The 19097-nt window shown below is 47.1% G+C and overlaps 1 protein-coding gene across 3 annotated transcripts in view; it reads right to left on the minus strand.

Moving 5' to 3' along the window:
• BICDL2 (BICD family like cargo adaptor 2) overlaps positions 1-9332 on the minus strand; it is a 41286-nt gene extending 31954 nt beyond the window's left edge. The window contains exon 1 of one of the 3 annotated variants that reach the window (XM_069735188.1): positions 9143-9332. The gene's annotated coding sequence lies outside the window, so the exon portion shown is untranslated. Of the gene's footprint in view, positions 1-902; positions 924-8943 lie in introns of those variants that run through there. The other 2 variants (XM_069735187.1, XM_069735189.1) reach the window with 2 other exon arrangements.
• Positions 9333-19097: the final 9765 nt, after the last annotated feature.

Raw genomic sequence — 19097 nt, forward strand, 5'->3', positions numbered from 1 at the left:
CCACAGAGAGCATCCAAGAAGTTAGCTGTGGAGGAGCTGTGGACCCTGCATGGAGTAGCCAATGTATCTGGAATCCTCACTGAGGAGCTGTGAACCCTGCAGGGAGTGGCCAATGTATCTGGAACCCTCACTGAGGAGCTGTGGACCCTGCAGAGAGAGGCCAATGTATCTGGAACCCTCACTGAGGAGCTGTGGACCCTGCAGGGAGTGGCCAATGTATCTGGAACCCTCACTAAGGAGCTGTGGACCCTGCAGGGAGTGGCCAATGTATCTGGAACCCTCACTGAGGAGGTGTGGACCCTGAAGGGAGTGGCCAATGTATCTGGAACCCTCACTAAGGAGCTGTGGACCCTGCAGAGAGAGGCCAATGTATCTGGAACCCTCACTGAGGAGCTGTGAACCCAACAGGGAGTGGCCAATGTATCTGGAACCCTTACTGAGGAGCTGTGGACCCTGTAGGGAGTGACCAATGTATCTCGAACCCTCACTGAGGAGCTGTGAACCCAACAGGGAGTGACCAATGTATCTCGAACCCTCACTGAGGAGTTGTGGACCCTGAAGGGAGTGACCAATGTATCTGGAACCCTCACTGAGGAGCTGTGGACCCTGCATGGAGTGGCCAATGTATCTGGAACCCTCACTGAGGAGCTGTGAACCCAGCAGGGAGTGACCAATGTATTTGGCGCACAACCAATGAGTAGCTACACAGAATGGCAAACGTCCAGCAACCCAGTTAGGAGCTGTGGAGTGGTCAAAATGTCTTTCTCCAGCTTTCTGCCTGGTGTAGCCAGTCTCAGCCGGTCTCTTTTTCTCTCTGGCTCTCACGGCTCTGGTAGGACATGTTGGGATATGTTGCAGCGCCGCTGCTGCTCCCACAGAGGCAGGAGGTGAGGGCCACTTACCCTGTGTTCGTCCACCTCCCTTGTTTGCAGCGTATGACAGCATAATGGCTGAAAGGAGGAAGGGCGTCTTATGGTAATCAGAGGACAGAATTTGCGATCGGCACCTGATGAAGTGGCTAATTAAACTCTCAACACTTGGAAATTCACCAATGATGAAAGTGCAGATTCCCAGGACAGAAAGTGACTCAGACAAACCCGACTGGAAATACTGCCCATATTGGCGAGGCCGCGCAGGTGGCGTGCGACTTTGTGTCACATGGAAATCAGATTGTCAATCCCGGGCATTTTACTGAGAAATTCCGAAAAACAACACGAATGGCACGGTGTGAGCGAGATCACAGGGGTGCATAGTTAGCAACACATAGAAATAGACAGCAGACATGACGGCCACACAGACAAACGACCCCAAGAAGTTTGTGAACCCTTATGCCAAATAACACCTCCACACATCAGGAACCCAGCAGATTGGATACATCGCAGCGAAACCCAGAACCCAACGGAGCAAAACCCGGGACCCAGTGCGGCAAAGTCCGGGACCCAGGGGGGCAAAACAAGGGACCCAGGGTGGCAAAACAAGGGACCCAGGGTGGCAAAACCTGAGACCCAGGGCGGCAAAACCTGAGACCCAAGGCGGCAAAGTCTGGGACCCAGTGCGGCAAAGTCTGGGACCCAGGGTGGCAAAACAAGGGACCCGGGGTGGCAAAATCTGGGACCCAGTGCGGCAAAGTCTGGGACCCAGGGGGGCAAAACAAGGGACCCAGGGCGGCAAAACCTGAGACGGAGGGTGGCAAAACCCATGACCCAGCATGGCATAGCCCGAGACCCAGCATGGCATAGCCCGAGAACCAGCATGGCATAGCCCAGGACCCAGCATGGCATAGCCCAGGACCCAGCATGGCATAGCCCGAGACCCAGCATGGCATAGCCCGAGACCCAGCATGGCATAGCCCGAGACCCAGCATGGCATAGCCCGGGACCCAGCATGGCATAGCCCGGGACCCAGCACGACTGGCTCTAGACTCAGTATTGTGAGCCAAAGACCCAGTATGGAGAGCCCAGGACGAAGGACTCAAACCCAAGATCCAGCAGGGGGTGGCCTGGACGGAAGGACAGAACACTTCTCAGGGGTCCTGGAACTCAGCACAGGTTGGTCTGCAACAAGTTAGAGTGGACGGATGGGTCACACAGGATAGCCACCACAGTCCGCGTACCTAAACAATTGTACCCGTCTGTTCTCGCGGCCGCTGCTATTTCATTCATATTTTTTCTGTTTGTCACATTTTTAGACAGAAACACAAAATGTTCCCGGACTTTCCTCCGAGCGCAGCGACATGAATAGCAGCTCGTTGTATGTCAGGAATGTCGCCCTGCGGGTGTCGTGCTCCAGATTGACAGCCCCTCCCCGTCACCTGCCGGCACTGTCATCTCAGCAGCACCTGTCCCTGTCATATGAGGATTGGGATTGGACGGCTTCTGCAGCACATTTATCAGGGTGTGCGTTGTCCAGGACAAGTCCGACCAGCGCAGCGGGTGTGACGATACTGAGCGGCTTACACAATGCAACACAAACAATGGATCCAGGCCAAAATCACGTCACTGCTAGACACACACCGCTGCACACCGAGGACAACCCGCAACTGGTGAGAACAAGACCCAAATATCACTGCTGCCAACGGTAACATGACCACGAGAACCAATATCATCAGACACTTGAGCAATGTAACAAAGAAAAGGAGATAACACGTGTAACACAGATGCACCCGTGTAATATCACACGTGTAATACAGACCCCATGTGTAATATCACAAATTTAATACAGACTCCAGTGTAATATCACAAGTGTAATCCAGGTGCCCCGTGTAATCACGCATGTGATGCAGACCCCCCTTGTAAAATCACCTGTATTATACACATCCCCCGTATAATACAGACCCCCGTGTAATATCACCTGTGTAATACAGGCCCCCTGTGTAATACAGACCCTACGTAATATCACCTGTGTAATACAGACCCCTCATGTAATATCACCTGTGTAATAGAGACCACTCTGTGTAATATCATCTGTGTAATGCAGACCAATGTGTAATATCACAAGTGTAATACAGACCCGCCCATGTGCTATCACCTGTGTAATACAGGTTTACATGTAATATCACACATGTAACAGACCCCTTGTAATATCACCTGTGTAATGCAGACCCCCTGTGTAGTGGCACCTGTGCAATACAGACCCCCATGTAATAGCACCTGTGTAATGCAGACCCTCCGTGTAGTGTCACCTGTGCAATACAGACCCCCGTGTAATATCTCCTGTGTAATACAGACCCCCCTGTAATATCACCTGTGTAATAGAGACCCCCAGTGTACCATCACATGTGTAATGCAGACCCCAGTGTAATATCATGTGTTTAATACAAAACCCTTGTGTAATATCTTCTGTGTAATACAGACCCCCAGTGTAATATCACACGTATGATACAGACACCCCTTGTAATATAACAAGTGTAATACAGACCCCCAGTGTACCTGTATAATACACATCACCATGTAATCTTACCTGTGTAATATCACAAATGTATTACAGACCCCAGTGTAATATCACAGGTCTAATACAGACCTCCCCATGCACTATGACCTGTGTAATACAGGTCCCAGTGTACTATCACACATGTAACAGACCCTATGTGTAATATCACAAGTGTAATAAAGACCCTGTGTAGTATCACCTGTGTAATACAGACCCCCGTGTAATATCACCTACTGTATGTAATAGCGACCCCCGTGTAATATCGCAAGTGTAATACAGACCCACATGTAATATCACCTGTGAAAAACATAGACTCCCTGTGTAATATCACCTGTGTAAAACAGAGCCCCATGTAATATCACCTGTGTAATACAGCCCCCCATGTAATATCACAAGTGTAATAAAGACCCCTATGTAATATCACCTGTTTAATACAGATCCCCAGTGTAATATCAGCTGTGTAATACAGATCACCAGTGTAATATCTCACATATAATAGACCCCTGTGTAATATCACCTGTGTAATACAGACCCCCAGTGTAATATCAGATATGAAATACAGACCCCCATGTAATATCACACATGTAATACAGACACCCCATGTAATATCACCTGTGTAATACAGACCCTCGTGTAATATCACCTGTGTAATACAAACCCCTGTGTAATATCACCTGTGTAATACAGACCCCTGTGTAATATCAGATATGAAATACAGACACCCCATGTAATATCACGTGTAATACAGACCCTCGTGTAATATCACCTGTGTAATACAAACCCCTGTGTAATACAAACCCCTGTGTAATATCACCTGTGTAATACAGACCCCTGTGTAATATCACAAGTGTAATACAGCCCCCCATGTAGTATCACCTGTGTAATATAGACTCCCTGTGTAATATCACCTGTGTAAAACAGAGCCCCATGTAATATCACCTGTGTAATACAGACCCCCCATGTAATATCACCTGTGTAAAATAGACCCCCATGTAATGTCACACGTTTAATACAGACACCCCATGTAATATCACACATGTAAAACAGACGCCCTGTGTAATATCACATATGTACTACGGACAGTCTCCCCTCGTGTAATATCACACATGTAATGCAGAGACCAGGGCAGCACATTGGCTCAGTAGATAGCTCTGCAGCACTGGGGTCCTGGATTCATATCCCATCAAGGACAACATCAGCAAGGAGTTTGTTTGTTCTCCCCATGTTTGCGTGGGTTTCCTCCGGGTTCTCCGGTTTCCTCCCACATTCCAAAGATATACTGATAGGAAATTTAGACTGTGAGCCCCATCGGAGACAGCAATGATAATGTGTGCAAACTGTAAAGCGCTGCGGAATATGTTAGCGCTATATAAAAATAAAATAAAGAAAAAAACTTCCTCCATGTAATATCACAAGTTTAATACAAACACTCCTCTGTGTTACATCACATGACAATTACAGGCCCCAAGTGCAATATCACACGAGTAATACAGACCCAGAGAGTAATATCACACGTCGTACACTCCCATGTGTAATATCACCGATGTAATACAGACACGCCATTTAATATCACCCGTGAAATACAGACTACGGAGACCCGTGTGTCGTAAATAGTGCCTTCCCCCCTACCACCAATCCCGAAAAGATAACACGAACAGGCTTAGATGGGTTGAACTAGTCGGTCACAGTTTATTAATTTGATAAGCAGGGAGGGGCAAATTACATTTCGCAACGGGCTCATCGCCGTGGGCCCAGTCTGCGACCGACAGGCGGCCAGCCAATGAGCGGCTACGAAGCTTCGCCCCTCCCTCCACTTCCGCTGTGACTTAAAATTAACAGTATAATTATCGTCAGCATTAAGGTTCAAGTATATAAAAAATATTTTAATAAAACGTCACAAAAACATTAGAAAATATGTAAGGGAGGGAGGGTGGGACAATTGCTTCCAGAGGATCAGCCGGGGGGAAAGAGGAAGGAACTGACCCCGGCACCTGGATTTAACCCTTGTGGGTGTGGCCGGCCACCCCTTCCTCTCTCCTCCCGTTGGTCAGCTGGGCGTCCCAATTAGTGCATCACCTGTGGGAGTAGTGTGAGGGGGAATTGGCACTGCACGGTGTTCTTATTGGCTTCGTCTATAAGGGGCTCCGCAGTCAGAGGCACATTCCCTATGCGGTACCGTGCCTACCAGACTCCCCCTGTAATATCTGTGTAATACAGACCCCCTATGTAATATCACCTGTGTAGTACAGACCCCAGGTGTAATATAACCTGTGTAATACAGACCCCATGTAATATTACAAGTGCAATACAGACCCCCATGTAATATCACGTGTTAAATACAGACACTCCCCCAGGTAATATCACATGTGTAATACAGACACTCACTGTGTAATATCACAAGTGTAATACAGACACTTTCTCATGTAATATCACAAGTTTAATACACTCAACCCTGTGTAATAATGTAATATCACACATGCAATACAGACACTCCCCTGTGTAATAACACACGTGTAATACAGACCCCCGTGTAATATCACCCTTGAAATACAGAGCTCCCTCATGTAATGTCACCTATGTAATACAGACCTCCGTATAATATCATCTGTGTATTACTGACCTCCCGTGTAATATCACGTGTTAATACAGACACTCCCCCGTTTAATATCACGTGTAATTCGGACACTCCCCACATGTAATATCACACGTGTAATTCGGACACTCCCCACATGTAATATCACATGTGTAATTAAGACACTCACCCATGTAATTTCACACGTGTAATACAGACACTTCCCACATGTAATATCACACGTGCAATACAGTCACTACCCCATGTAACACACATATGTAATACTTCCTGTGTAATATCACATTTGTAATACAGGCACTTTCCCCCGTGTAATATCACAGGTGTAATACAGATACTCCCACCCAAGTAATATCACGTTTAATACAGACACTCCCTCGAGTAATATCACGTGTAATACAGACACTCCTCCCATGTAACGATGTAACGTCAAACGTTTGTTCACACTGGCCTACCGCCTCAACGCATTAACCTAACTATCCCTGTGTGGCCCATTCATATAAGTTAAACCATAACCAGGTTCCTCGCATCATGTTCTCATACACTTTATGCAGTTAATAGCCCTCTGTGTCTGTACTGCTACATACTTAGGCAGTTAACTGGTTCATGCAGCTTTACATGAACACCTGAGCCTTACACTATGGCCGGTCCAAATAACTAAAGCAATTGTTACCATCCACCTCTCGTGTCTCCCCTTTTCCTCATAGTTTGTAGCTTGCGAGCAGCAGGGCCCTCACTCCTCCTGGTATCTGTTTTGAACTGTATTTCTGTTATGCTGTAATGTCTATTGTCTGTACAAGTCCCCTCTATAATTTGTAAAGCGCTGGGGAATATGTTGGCGCTATATAAATAAAAATTATTATTATTAAATGTGTAATACAGACACCCTTCCATGTAATATCACACGTGTAATACAGATAATCCCACATGTTATACAAACATCTAATATCACACTTGTAATACAGACACTCCCCCTGTGTAATATCACACGTGTAATGCAGACACTCCCCCATGTAATATCACACATGTAATACAGACACTCCTCCGTGTATTATCACACTTGTAATGTCACACGTGTAATAGACAATCTCTTGTGTAATATCACGTGTAATACAGACACTGCCCCATGTAATATCACATATGTAATACAGACACTCCCCAGAGTAATAACAGTGTAATACAGATACTCCCCCGTGTAACATCACACGATTAATAGACTCTCCCCATGTACTATCACACCTGTAATACAGACACCCCCCCGTGTAATATCATATGTGTAATACAGACACTGCCACATGTAATATCAGACTTGTAATATCACACGTGTAATACAGACATTGCCCAGTGTAATATCACACGTGTAATACAGACACTCCCCCATGTAATATCACACCTGTAATACAGACACTCCCCCGTGTAATATCACATGTGTAATGCAGACACTGCCCCGTGTAATATCACACTTGTAATACAAAAACTCCCATGTAATATCACACCTGTAATACAGACACTCCTCCGTATAATATCAAAAGTGTAATACAGACACTCCCCTGTGTAATATCACACTTGTAATATTACACGTGTAATACAAACACTTCCCTGTGTCTCGCAGGTTAAAACCCTCCTCTGGCGCCGGCACTCCAGAGCGGAGCGTGCGGCCGCATAGCAACACATGGAGCTGCACACTCCGCTCCCAAGTGCCGGCGCCAGAGGAGAATTTTAACCTGAGAGACATGGACGTATGTCTCGGAAGTGAAAAGGAGCCCTAATGCAGACACTCCCCCATGTAATATCACACCTGTAATACAGACAATCCCCCATATAATATCAAAAGTGTAATACAGACACTCCCCCATGTAATATCACACTTGTAATATCACACGTGCAATATAGCCACTCCCTCGCATAATACAGACACTCTCCAGTGTAATATCACACATGTAATACAGACACTCTCCAGTGTAATATCACACCTGTAATACAGACACTCCCCGTATAATATCAAAAGTGTAATACAGACACTCCCCTGTGTAATATCACACTTGCAATATCACACGTGTAATACAAACACTTCCCTGTGTAATAGACACTCCCCCGTGTAATATCACACATGTAATAAAACATTCCCCCCATGTAATATTACACGTGTAATACAGACACTCTCCCCGTGTCATACATTCCCCCCGTGTAATGTCACACATATAATTCACACACTCCCCCGTGTAATATCAGACGTTTAATATATGTGTAATATACACATCCCCCGTGTAATATCACAAGTGTAATACAGACACTCCCCGTGTAATATCACACTTGTAATACAGACATTCCCCCATGTAATATTACACGTGTAATACAGACACTCCCCCATGTAATATTACACGTGTAATACAGACACTCCGCTGTGCAATACATACATTCCCCCGTGTAATATCAAAACGTTTAATATATGTGTAATATACACTTCCCCCGTGTAATACAGACACTCCCCGTGTAATGTCACACTTGTAATACAGACATTCCCTCATGTAATATTACACATGTAATACAGACACTCCCCCCGTGTAATATCACAAGGGTCACAATTGCAAGTGCAATGTGAGAAACTAGCGCATCAATACCTGGCACTTGGGACCAGAGTGTGCAGCTGGATAGAAATACATGCAGCTGAACGCTCTGGTCCCGAGTGCCACGGCAGTGCCGGGTATTGATGCGAGTGTGACCCCAGCCTAATAGAGACACTCCCCCCGTGTAATATCACACATGTAATTCACACACTCCCCCATGTAATATCACACTTGTAATACAGACACACACCCCCGTGTAATATCACGCTTGTAATTCACACACTCCCCCATGTAATATCACACATGTAATTCACACCTTGCCCCCCGTCTAATATCAAGGTGTGACGTATCACATACCAGGTATCACACGTACTGGCGCCATTTTCCAGGTGTCACACAGAAGTTTCCGTCCCGTGCAGTATGAGGATTGATCCTCCTGTCTGTGCGGAGAGGAGAGGATTGTACGGGATCGCTGACATAGGCTGTGGCGCAGTCCTGCTGGGATAAGTCGCATTCCCTATGTCGCCAGTACATGCAGGGCAGCGAGGCCTCTCACCTGAGCAGTCAGGGGGTCCCGGGACCCTCTCCGTGTGAGCAGCTGTCTCTCGCACTCTTCCTGACTCTCTCCTCAGATGTCAGGTGTGGCTCCACAGGGAGGAGACCAGAGACGACAGCCGGGAGCCTCCCTCATTCTGCACACAGGTCTGCTCCACCTGCAGACAGCACGAAGATGTCAGCTCATCCTCGGCGTCAGCCGCGACCTGGGAATTAGCACGGGCTAAGGATTAGCGGATCCGCTCTGAGCCCTGACCACGGAGGATTAGCACGTGGCTCTGTGAGGACACCCCCCACATTCAGCCATAGGGGTGACAAGGCCGGACGCCTGTAGTCCCAAGAGCTCACAATCTAATCCAGAAGATCACAATGCTGAGCCCTGTAGTCCCCGCTCATCACACCTCGGCAGTCTAAGGCGATGTTCACAAGATGCGTTTGTTTCTCTTGGCAGGAAAGAAGCTGCTTACAAAAAGCCGGATTTGCTGCGTTTCTGCTGTGTATGTGATAAGTGCCCAAAAAAAACGACTTATCCTCCGGAGGTTTCAGCACCAAAAACGCAGCAAAAACTGACACCTACTGTTGTGAGATTGTATGCTGCGATCACCAGCCATTACGGCTGAGTGCAGAAGTATTCACTCCCTTGTGTCCTCACAGAGGATACTATGCTGCGATCTCCAGCCATTACGGCTGAGTGCAGAAGTATTCACTCCCTTGTGTCCTCACAGAGGATGGTATGCTGCGATCACCAGCCATTACGGCTGAGTGCAGAAGTATTCACTCCCTTGTGTCCTCACAGAGGATACTATGCTGCGATCTCCAGCCATTACGGCTGAGTGCAGAAGTATTCACTCCCTTGTGTCCTCACAGAGGATGGTATGCTGCGATCTCCAGCCATTACAGCTGAGTGCAGAAGTATTCACTCCCTCGTGTCCTCACAGAGGATTGTATGCTGCGATCACCAGCCATTACGGCTGAGTGCAGAAGTATTCACTCCCTTGTGTCCTCACAGAGGATGGTATGCTGCGATCTCCAGCCATTACAGCTGAGTGCAGAAGTATTCACTCCCTCGTGTCCTCACAGACGATGGTATGCTGCGATCTCCAGCCATTACAGCTGAGTGCAGAAGTATTCACTCCCTCGTGTCCTCACAGAGGATTGTATGCTGCGATCTCCAGCCATTACGGCTGAGTGCAAAAGTATTCACTCCCTTGTGTCCTCACAGAGGATTGTATGCTGCGATCTCCAGCCATTACGGCTGAGTGCAGAAGTATTCACTCCCTTGTGTCCTCACAGAGGATACTATGCTGCGATCTCCAGCCATTACAGCTGAGTGCAGAAGTATTCACTCCCTTGTGTCCTCACAGACGATGGTATGCTGCGATCTCCAGCCATTACAGCTGAGTGCAGAAGTATTCACTCCCTCGTGTCCTCACAGAGGATTGTATGCTGCGATCACCAGCCATTACGGCTGAGTGCAGAAGTATTCACTCCCTTGTGTCCTCACAGAGGATTGTATGCTGCGATCTCCAGCCATTACGGCTGAGTGCAGAAGTATTCACTCCTTCGTGTCCTCACAGAGGATTGTATGCTGCGATCACCAGCCATTACGGCTGAGTGCAGAAGTATTCACTCCCTTGTGTCCTCACAGAGGATTGTATGCTGCGATCACCAGCCATTACGGCTGAGTGCAGAAGTATTCACTCCTTCGTGTCCTCACAGAGGATTGTATGCTGCGATCTCCAGCCATTACAGCTGAGTGCAGAAGTATTCACTCCCTTGTGTCCTCACAGAGGATTGTATGCTGCGATCACCAGCCATTACGGCTGAGTGCAGAAGTATTCACTCCTTCGTGTCCTCACAGAGGATTGTATGCTGCGATCTCCAGCCATTACGGCTGAGTGCAGAAGTATTCACTCCCTTGTGTCCTCACAGAGGATGGTATGCTGCGATCTCCAGCCATTACGGCTGAGTGCAAAAGTATTCACTCCCTTGTGTCCTCACAGACGATGGTATGCTGCGATCTCCAGCCATTATGGCTGAGTGCAAAAGTATTCACTCCCTTGTGTCCTCACAGAGGATACTATGCTGCGATCTCCAGCCATTACAGCTGAGTGCAGAAGTATTCACTCCCTTGTGTCCTCACAGAGGATACTATGCTGCGATCTCCAGCCATTACGGCTGAGTGCAGAAGTATTCACTCCCTTGTGTCCTCACAGAGGATGGTATGCTGCGATCTCCAGCCATTACGGCTGAGTGCAAAAGTATTCACTCCCTTGTGTCCTCACAGAGGATTGTATGCTGCGATCTCCAGCCATTACGGCTGAGTGCAGAAGTATTCACTCCCTTGTGTCCTCACAGAGGATTGTATGCTGCGATCTCCAGCCATTACGGCTGAGTGCAGAAGTATTCACTCCCTTGTGTCCTCACAGAGGATTGTATGCTGCGATCTCCAGCCATTACAGCTGAGTGCAGAAGTATTCACTCCCTTGTGTCCTCACAGACGATGGTATGCTGCGATCTCCAGCCATTACGGCTGAGTGCAGAAGTATTCACTCCATTGTGTCCTCACAGAGAATTGTATGCTGCGATCTCCAGCCATTACAGCTGAGTGCAGAAGTATTCACTCCCTCGTGTCCTCACAGAGGATTGTATGCTGCGATCTCCAGCCATTACGGCTGAGTGCAGAAGTATTCACTCCCTCGTGTCCTCACAGAGGATTGTATGCTGCGATCACCAGCCATTACGGCTGAGTGCAGAAGTATTCACTCCCTTGTGTCCTCACAGAGGATACTATGCTGCGATCTCCAGCCATTACAGCTGAGTGCAGAAGTATTCACTCCCTTGTGTCCTCACAGACGATGGTATGCTGCGATCTCCAGCCATTACGGCTGAGTGCAGAAGTATTCACTCCCTTGTGTCCTCACAGACGATGGTATGCTGCGATCTCCAGCCATTACAGCTGAGTGCAGAAGTATTCACTCCCTCGTGTCCTCACAGAGGATTGTATGCTGCGATCTCCAGCCATTACGGCTGAGTGCAAAAGTATTCACTCCCTCGTGTCCTCACAGACGATGGTATGCTGCGATCTCCAGCCATTACGGCTGAGTGCAAAAGTATTCACTCCCTTGTGTCCTCACAGACGATGGTATGCTGCGATCTCCAGCCATTACGGCTGAGTGCAGAAGTATTCACTCCATTGTGTCCTCACAGAGGATTGTATGCTGCGATCTCCAGCCATTACAGCTGAGTGCAGAAGTATTCACTCCCTTGTGTCCTCACAGAGGATTGTATGCTGCGATCTCCAGCCATTACAGCTGAGTGCAGAAGTATTCACTCCCTTGTGTCCTCACAGAGGATTGTATGCTGCGATCTCCAGCCATTACGGCTGAGTGCAGAAGTATTCACTCCCTTGTGTCCTCACAGAGGATTGTATGCTGCGATCTCCAGCCATTACAGCTGAGTGCAGAAGTATTCACTCCCTCGTGTCCTCACAGACGATGGTATGCTGCGATCTCCAGCCATTACGGCTGAGTGCAAAAGTATTCACTCCCTTGTGTCCTCACAGACGATGGTATGCTGCGATCTCCAGCCATTACAGCTGAGTGCAGAAGTATTCACTCCATTGTGTCCTCACAGAGGATTGTATGCTGCGATCTCCAGCCATTACGGTTGAGTGCAGAAGTATTCACTCCCTTGTGTCCTCACAGAGGATTGTATGCTGCGATCTCCAGCCATTACGGCTGAGTGCAGAAGTATTCACTCCCTTGTGTCCTCACAGAGGATTGTATGCTGCGATCTCCAGCCATTACAGCTGAGTGCAGAAGTATTCACTCCCTTGTGTCCTCACAGAGGATACTATGCTGCGATCTCCAGCCATTATGGCTGAGTGCAGAAGTATTCACTCCATTGTGTCCTCACAGAGGATTGTATGCTGCGATCTCCAGCCATTATGGCTGAGTGCAGAAGTATTCACTCCATTGTGTCCTCACAGAGGATTGTATGCTGCGATCTCCAGCCATTACAGCTGAGTGCAGAAGTATTCACTCCATTGTGTCCTCACAGAGGATTGTATGCTGCGATCACCAGCCATTATGGCTGAGTGCAGAAGTATTCACTCCATTGTGTCCTCACAGAGGATTGTATGCTGCGATCTCCAGCCATTATGGCTGAGTGCAGAAGTATTCACTCCCTTGTGTCCTCACAGAGGATTGTATGCTGCGATCTCCAGCCATTACGGCTGAGTGCAGAAGCATTCTCTCCCTTGTGTCCTCACAGAGGATTGTATGCTGCGATCTCCAGCCATTACGGCTGAGTGCAGAAGTATTCACTCCCTTGTGTCCTCACAGAGGATTGTATGCTGCGATCTCCAGCCATTACGGCTGAGTGCAGAAGTATTCACTCCCTTGTGTCCTCACAGAGGATTGTATGCTGCGATCTCCAGCCATTACAGCTGAGTGCAGAAGTATTCACTCCCTTGTGTCCTCACAGAGGATACTATGCTGCGATCTCCAGCCATTACGGCTGAGTGCAGAAGTATTCACTCCATTGTGTCCTCACAGAGGATTGTATGCTGCGATCTCCAGCCATTATGGCTGAGTGCAGAAGTATTCACTCCATTGTGTCCTCACAGAGGATTGTATGCTGCGATCACCAGCCATTATGGCTGAGTGCAGAAGTATTCACTCCATTGTGTCCTCACAGAGGATTGTATGCTGCGATCTCCAGCCATTATGGCTGAGTGCAGAAGTATTCACTCCCTTGTGTCCTCACAGAGGATTGTATGCTGCGATCTCCAGCCATTACGGCTGAGTGCAGAAGCATTCTCTCCCTTGTGTCCTCACAGAGGATTGTATGCTGCGATCTCCAGCCATTACGGCTGAGTGCAGAAGTATTCACTCCTTCGTGTCCTCACAGAGGATTGTATGCTGCGATCTCCAGCCATTATGGCTGAGTGCAGAAGTATTCACTCCCTTGTGTCCTCACAGAGGATTGTATGCTGCGATCTCCAGCCATTACGGCTGAGTGCAGAAGTATTCACTCCCTTGTCCTCACAGAGGATTGTATGCTGCGATCTCCAGCCATTACAGCTGAGTGCAGAAGTATTCACTCCCTTGTGTCCTCACAGAGGATTGTATGCTGCGATCTCCAGCCATTACAGCTGAGTGCAGAAGAATTCACTCCCTTGTGTCCTCACAGAGGATTGTATGCTGCGATCTCCAACCATTACAGCTGAATGCAGAAGTATTCACTCCCTTGTGTCCTCACAGAGGATTGTATGCCCTCTTTTGGCCAGTACCTGTAGTACAGCTGTATCACATTTAGGAGGCCGTAATGGCGCAGCGAATATAAAACACGTAGAGTAGGACTACCCCATTATGAGAATGCCTTGACGTGGTGGCTCATAGAATTGATCAATTGTTTGCTAAATGTCTCATTTTGATATACAGTTAGAAATCAATACGTACACTTTATGTACTGCGCTCTGACCATAAGCAGCACTGGCTTCTCCCCTCTTTTGCTATCACATGGGTTCACTTATTAATGCTGCTACTCCAGATATTTGGAGTAAAATACAGTTCTTTTAGCCTTTTTTTGCATGCACAACAATGTGACACATCTTCCGCCAATCTTCTATTCCGCTGCTCATGTCAGGCGTAGGTTAGAATTCCAGATGGTTTCAAACAGATTAGTTACAAGAACAGTCACAAACTCCTTACTGTTTGCAGAAATAAAGTGTAATATTCCGACATTTAGGCTGTGTGCACACGTTGCGTTTTTTTCACGTTTTTTTCGCGTTTTTCCCCGCAAAAAAAACCGCATACAATAAGCATCCCATCATTTAGAATGAATTCCGCATGTTTTGTGCACATGATGCGTTTTTTTCTGCGGATTTCCCACTACAAAATGAATTGGGAAGTGTCCGGAAAAAAATGCGGCAAAAACGCGTCAAAACCGCGGCAAAAACGCATGCGGTTTTCTTGCGGATTTCTTGCAGAAAATGTCCGGTTTTTCACAGGAATTTTCTGCATGAATTCCTGAACGTGTGAACATAGCCTTATACTTTACTACATGGACAGAAAGTGGCGCATATCCCAATGACTGCGACAAAGGGCTGGACACAATACGTGACGCCCACGGAGGTGCCGGGAAGGTGTCCTGGCCTCACCTCCTGGCCGCTGTGAGCTTCGGCCTCATGCATTGCAGCTGCGACGGTTGCTCTCGCGCCTTTATTCCATCACTGCGATGCTCTGCATGATCCGGCACCATGCTGGCTGTGTTTAGGGTGGGATGCTCTGCGGTGTGGACCGGAATCAGGCCACCTGCCATTTCTGAGATGAACAGTTCTCTAGCAATCACTATTGGGGCTCTTTTCGGAGTTGCTGAGATCATCACGCTGCTTGTGTCTCCTGTTTCCAACACATCTACCTCAAAAGTGGATGTCTGATAACATGCCACAACAGACGGCATCACCACCCGATAATCAGCGTTACATCATCGGTCAGGGCTAATAAGCTTATGGATGATAGGAATACATGGAAGTCGACATACACACGATGTGTCAGGATTCTGATGACCTTCTGCAGATTGACCACTAGTGGCTGCTATTATTCACTGTGCTGCAATTCCACTCCTTACCACCAGAGGCTGCTAGAGTTCTGCTGTAGCCCTTTAGTAAGATGGCCGATGTTGAACCTGCGGAAGCCATCTTGCTTCCTGTTTGGGCCTACTTAAAGCCACGGGGCACATTCACTCAATGCCTGAGTATGGTGTCTAGCCTTCTGTCTAGTTCCAGTCTGCAGCTTCTAGAGCCGTCTTACCCAGAGTGTTCCAACGATATCCATTGCTACAGCCAATAACTCCGACTACCACTTACTGCTTTGCCCGGGTCCATTGGATCCCAGTTGTGCTCCACCAGTATAGTGTCAGGACACTTGAGCCTTTATCATGGAATCGACAGAAGAGGAAACTTGGAGGTCTATCTAACCAAGATGACAGGTTTGTATTCTGCATGGATGTTGGTAAGCGAGCACTGGAAATAAAATACACTCAGATATCACATAATGTTCAGATTTTTGCTCGAGCTCCACAGGATCTACAGAATATTGTACAAGATCTAAGCAACAAGATTGCACAGCAGTCCGAGCAGATATTTCCATTACCAAACCAGCACATGCCTCTGGCCGCTCCAGCCACCCGTCCATTGCCACCTTTCAGGCTCGGTGGAGACCAGGACAAGTATTGTGCGTTCACCGACCAGTGCAAACGCAAAATGTTTGAAAAGTGATGATTTTTATACGATCAATCGCTGAACTCAGTAAAGATGGTGGAGATTTCCATCACGTACGGTTTTATCACAAACACTGACTCCAGAGGCTTTTCTTGCAGCACTTTGATCCCTTTCCCTTTGCGTGACCTTTGGTGGATGATTTTGGTGTCATTATATTGGTTAGAAATTTGTTTTTCCTGGTACAGAAGCAGAGAAAAATAATTAATTCCATATTTTTCTCAAGACGATGCTCTAGTGTATTGCAGCAATGTTCCTGGGCTGATGGAAACATTTAACATTGAGCACAATGTGAGCGAGTGGAGACTTTATTATTTCATCCAAGAAAGTCTGAAAGCTGCTACTGCACAATGACAGCACATATGCACAATGGCAGCACAATAGCAAGTATGCACAATGACAGCAAATAGTATTAGACTTTATTCTCAAGAAACAAGTACGAGGAGCAAGGATGGTCAATATGTGATGATCTGAAAGTGCTCTGTTTGCTCCTTGGGCAGCAAGGAGGATACATGAAGTACCCATGCTTTTTGTGTGAATGGGACAGCCGGGATATGATTCATCACAAAAGAGTTGGCCAACGAGCACATCTTTGCAACCTGAACTCAAGAACAAAGTTGCGGAAAGTTTTCTTGATTTCACTTAAGTTCTCATTAAGTTCACATTAAGCTTGGACTGATGAAGCAGCCTGTGAAAGATCTGCCGAAAGAAGGAGATTTTTAAAGCACCTGTATACCAAGTTTCAGGGACTGTCCAAAACAAAACTGAAGGAAGGCTTTTTTTGCATCCTGTTCTTTGGAAACTCATGAAGGGTGAAATGTTCGAAACTAAAATGAAAACTGTGGAGAACAGAGCAGGGGATTCTTTTAAAGAAGCAGTGAAGAAATTTCTAGGTAACAAGGATCCAAAATGTAAGTCCATTGTGGAGAACATACCGAAACGCTTCAAAAGCCTTGGGTTGTCTGATGAATACGAAGTTACATTTTTCACATTCCCCTTTGAACTTTCCTGAAAAGCTTTGTGCGGTTAGCGAAGAGCAAGGAGAAAGATTTCATCAGGATATCAAGTAGATGGAACAACGACAGCAAGATAGATGGAAACGACAACATCAAGGTACTGTAGATGGAGCAACGATACCATGGTAGATGGAACGACGATAGCAAGGTGGATGGAACGACGATAGCAAGGTGGATGGAACGACGATAGCAAGGTGGATGGAACGACGATAGCAAGGTGGATGGAACGACGATAGCAAGGTGGATGGAACGACGATAGCAAGGTGGATGGAACGACGATAGCAAGGTGGATGGAACGACGATAGCAAGGTGGATGGAACGACGATAGCAAGGTGGATGGAACGACGATAGCAAGGTGGATGGAACGACGATAGCAAGGTGGATGGAACGACGATAGCAAGGTGGATGGAACAACCATATGAAGGTAGATGGAACGACGATAGCAAGGTAAATGAAACTACGATAGCAAGGTAGATGGAACGACGATAGCAAGGTAGATGGAACGACGATAGCAAGGTAGATGGAACGACAATACCAAGGTAGATGGAACAACCATATGAAGGTAGATGGAACGACGATAGCAAGGTAAATGAAACTACGATAGCAAGGTAGATGGAACAACGATAGCAAGGTGGATGGAACGACAATACCAAGGTGGATGGAACGACAATACCAAGGTGGATGGAACGACAATACCAAGGTAGATGGAACGACAATACCAAGGTGGATGGAACAACCATATGAAGGTAGATGGAACGACGATAGCAAGGTAGATGGAACGACGATAGCAAGGTAGATGGAACGACGATACCAAGGTAGATGGAACAACCATATGAAGGTAGAAGGAACGACGATACCAAGGTGGATGGAACGACGATAGCAAGGTGGATGGAACGACGATACCAAGGTAGATGGAACAACCATATAAAGGTAGATGGAACGACGATAGCAAGGTAGATGGAACGACGATACCAAGGTAGATGGAACAACCATATGAAGGTAGATGGAACGACGATAGCAAGGTGGATGGAACGACGATACCAAGGTACTGTAGGTGGAACGACAATACTAAGGTAGATGGAACGACGATGCCATGGTAGATGGAACGACGATACCCAGGTAGATGGAAAGACGATAGCAAGGTAAATGAAACTACGAAAGCAAGGTAAATGGAATGACGATAGCAAGGTAGATGGAACGACGATACCAAGGTAAATGGAATGATACCAAGGTAGAAGGAACAACTATACGAAGGTAGATGGAACGACAATAGCAAGGTAAATGGAATGATACCAAGGAGATGGAACGATGATAGCAAAGTATATGGAATGATGATACCAAGGTAGATACCAAGTCTTCACATGCCCATATTTACTGAAAAATAAAAAAAAGTTATGGCTCTCGGAAGAAGGGGAGCAAAAAAAAACCAGACACTCAAAAACAGGAAAACCCAAGGTGGTGAAGGGGATAAAGACACATGGAACATTCACTTATTATTTGAGTATGGTTTCTAGCCTTCTGTTCCCTTCCAGTCTCCACAAACTGTCTTAGGCCGGCTTCACACTTGCGAGTTTTACGGACGTAAGAGCGCAGAAACTACGTCCGTAAAACTCGCAAAAAATACTGCACAATTATTCTCTATGCCCCTGCTCCTA

This window comes from Ranitomeya imitator, chromosome 7 (genome assembly GCF_032444005.1).
Source record: "Ranitomeya imitator isolate aRanImi1 chromosome 7, aRanImi1.pri, whole genome shotgun sequence".
Classification (NCBI taxonomy): domain Eukaryota; kingdom Metazoa; phylum Chordata; class Amphibia; order Anura; family Dendrobatidae; genus Ranitomeya; species Ranitomeya imitator.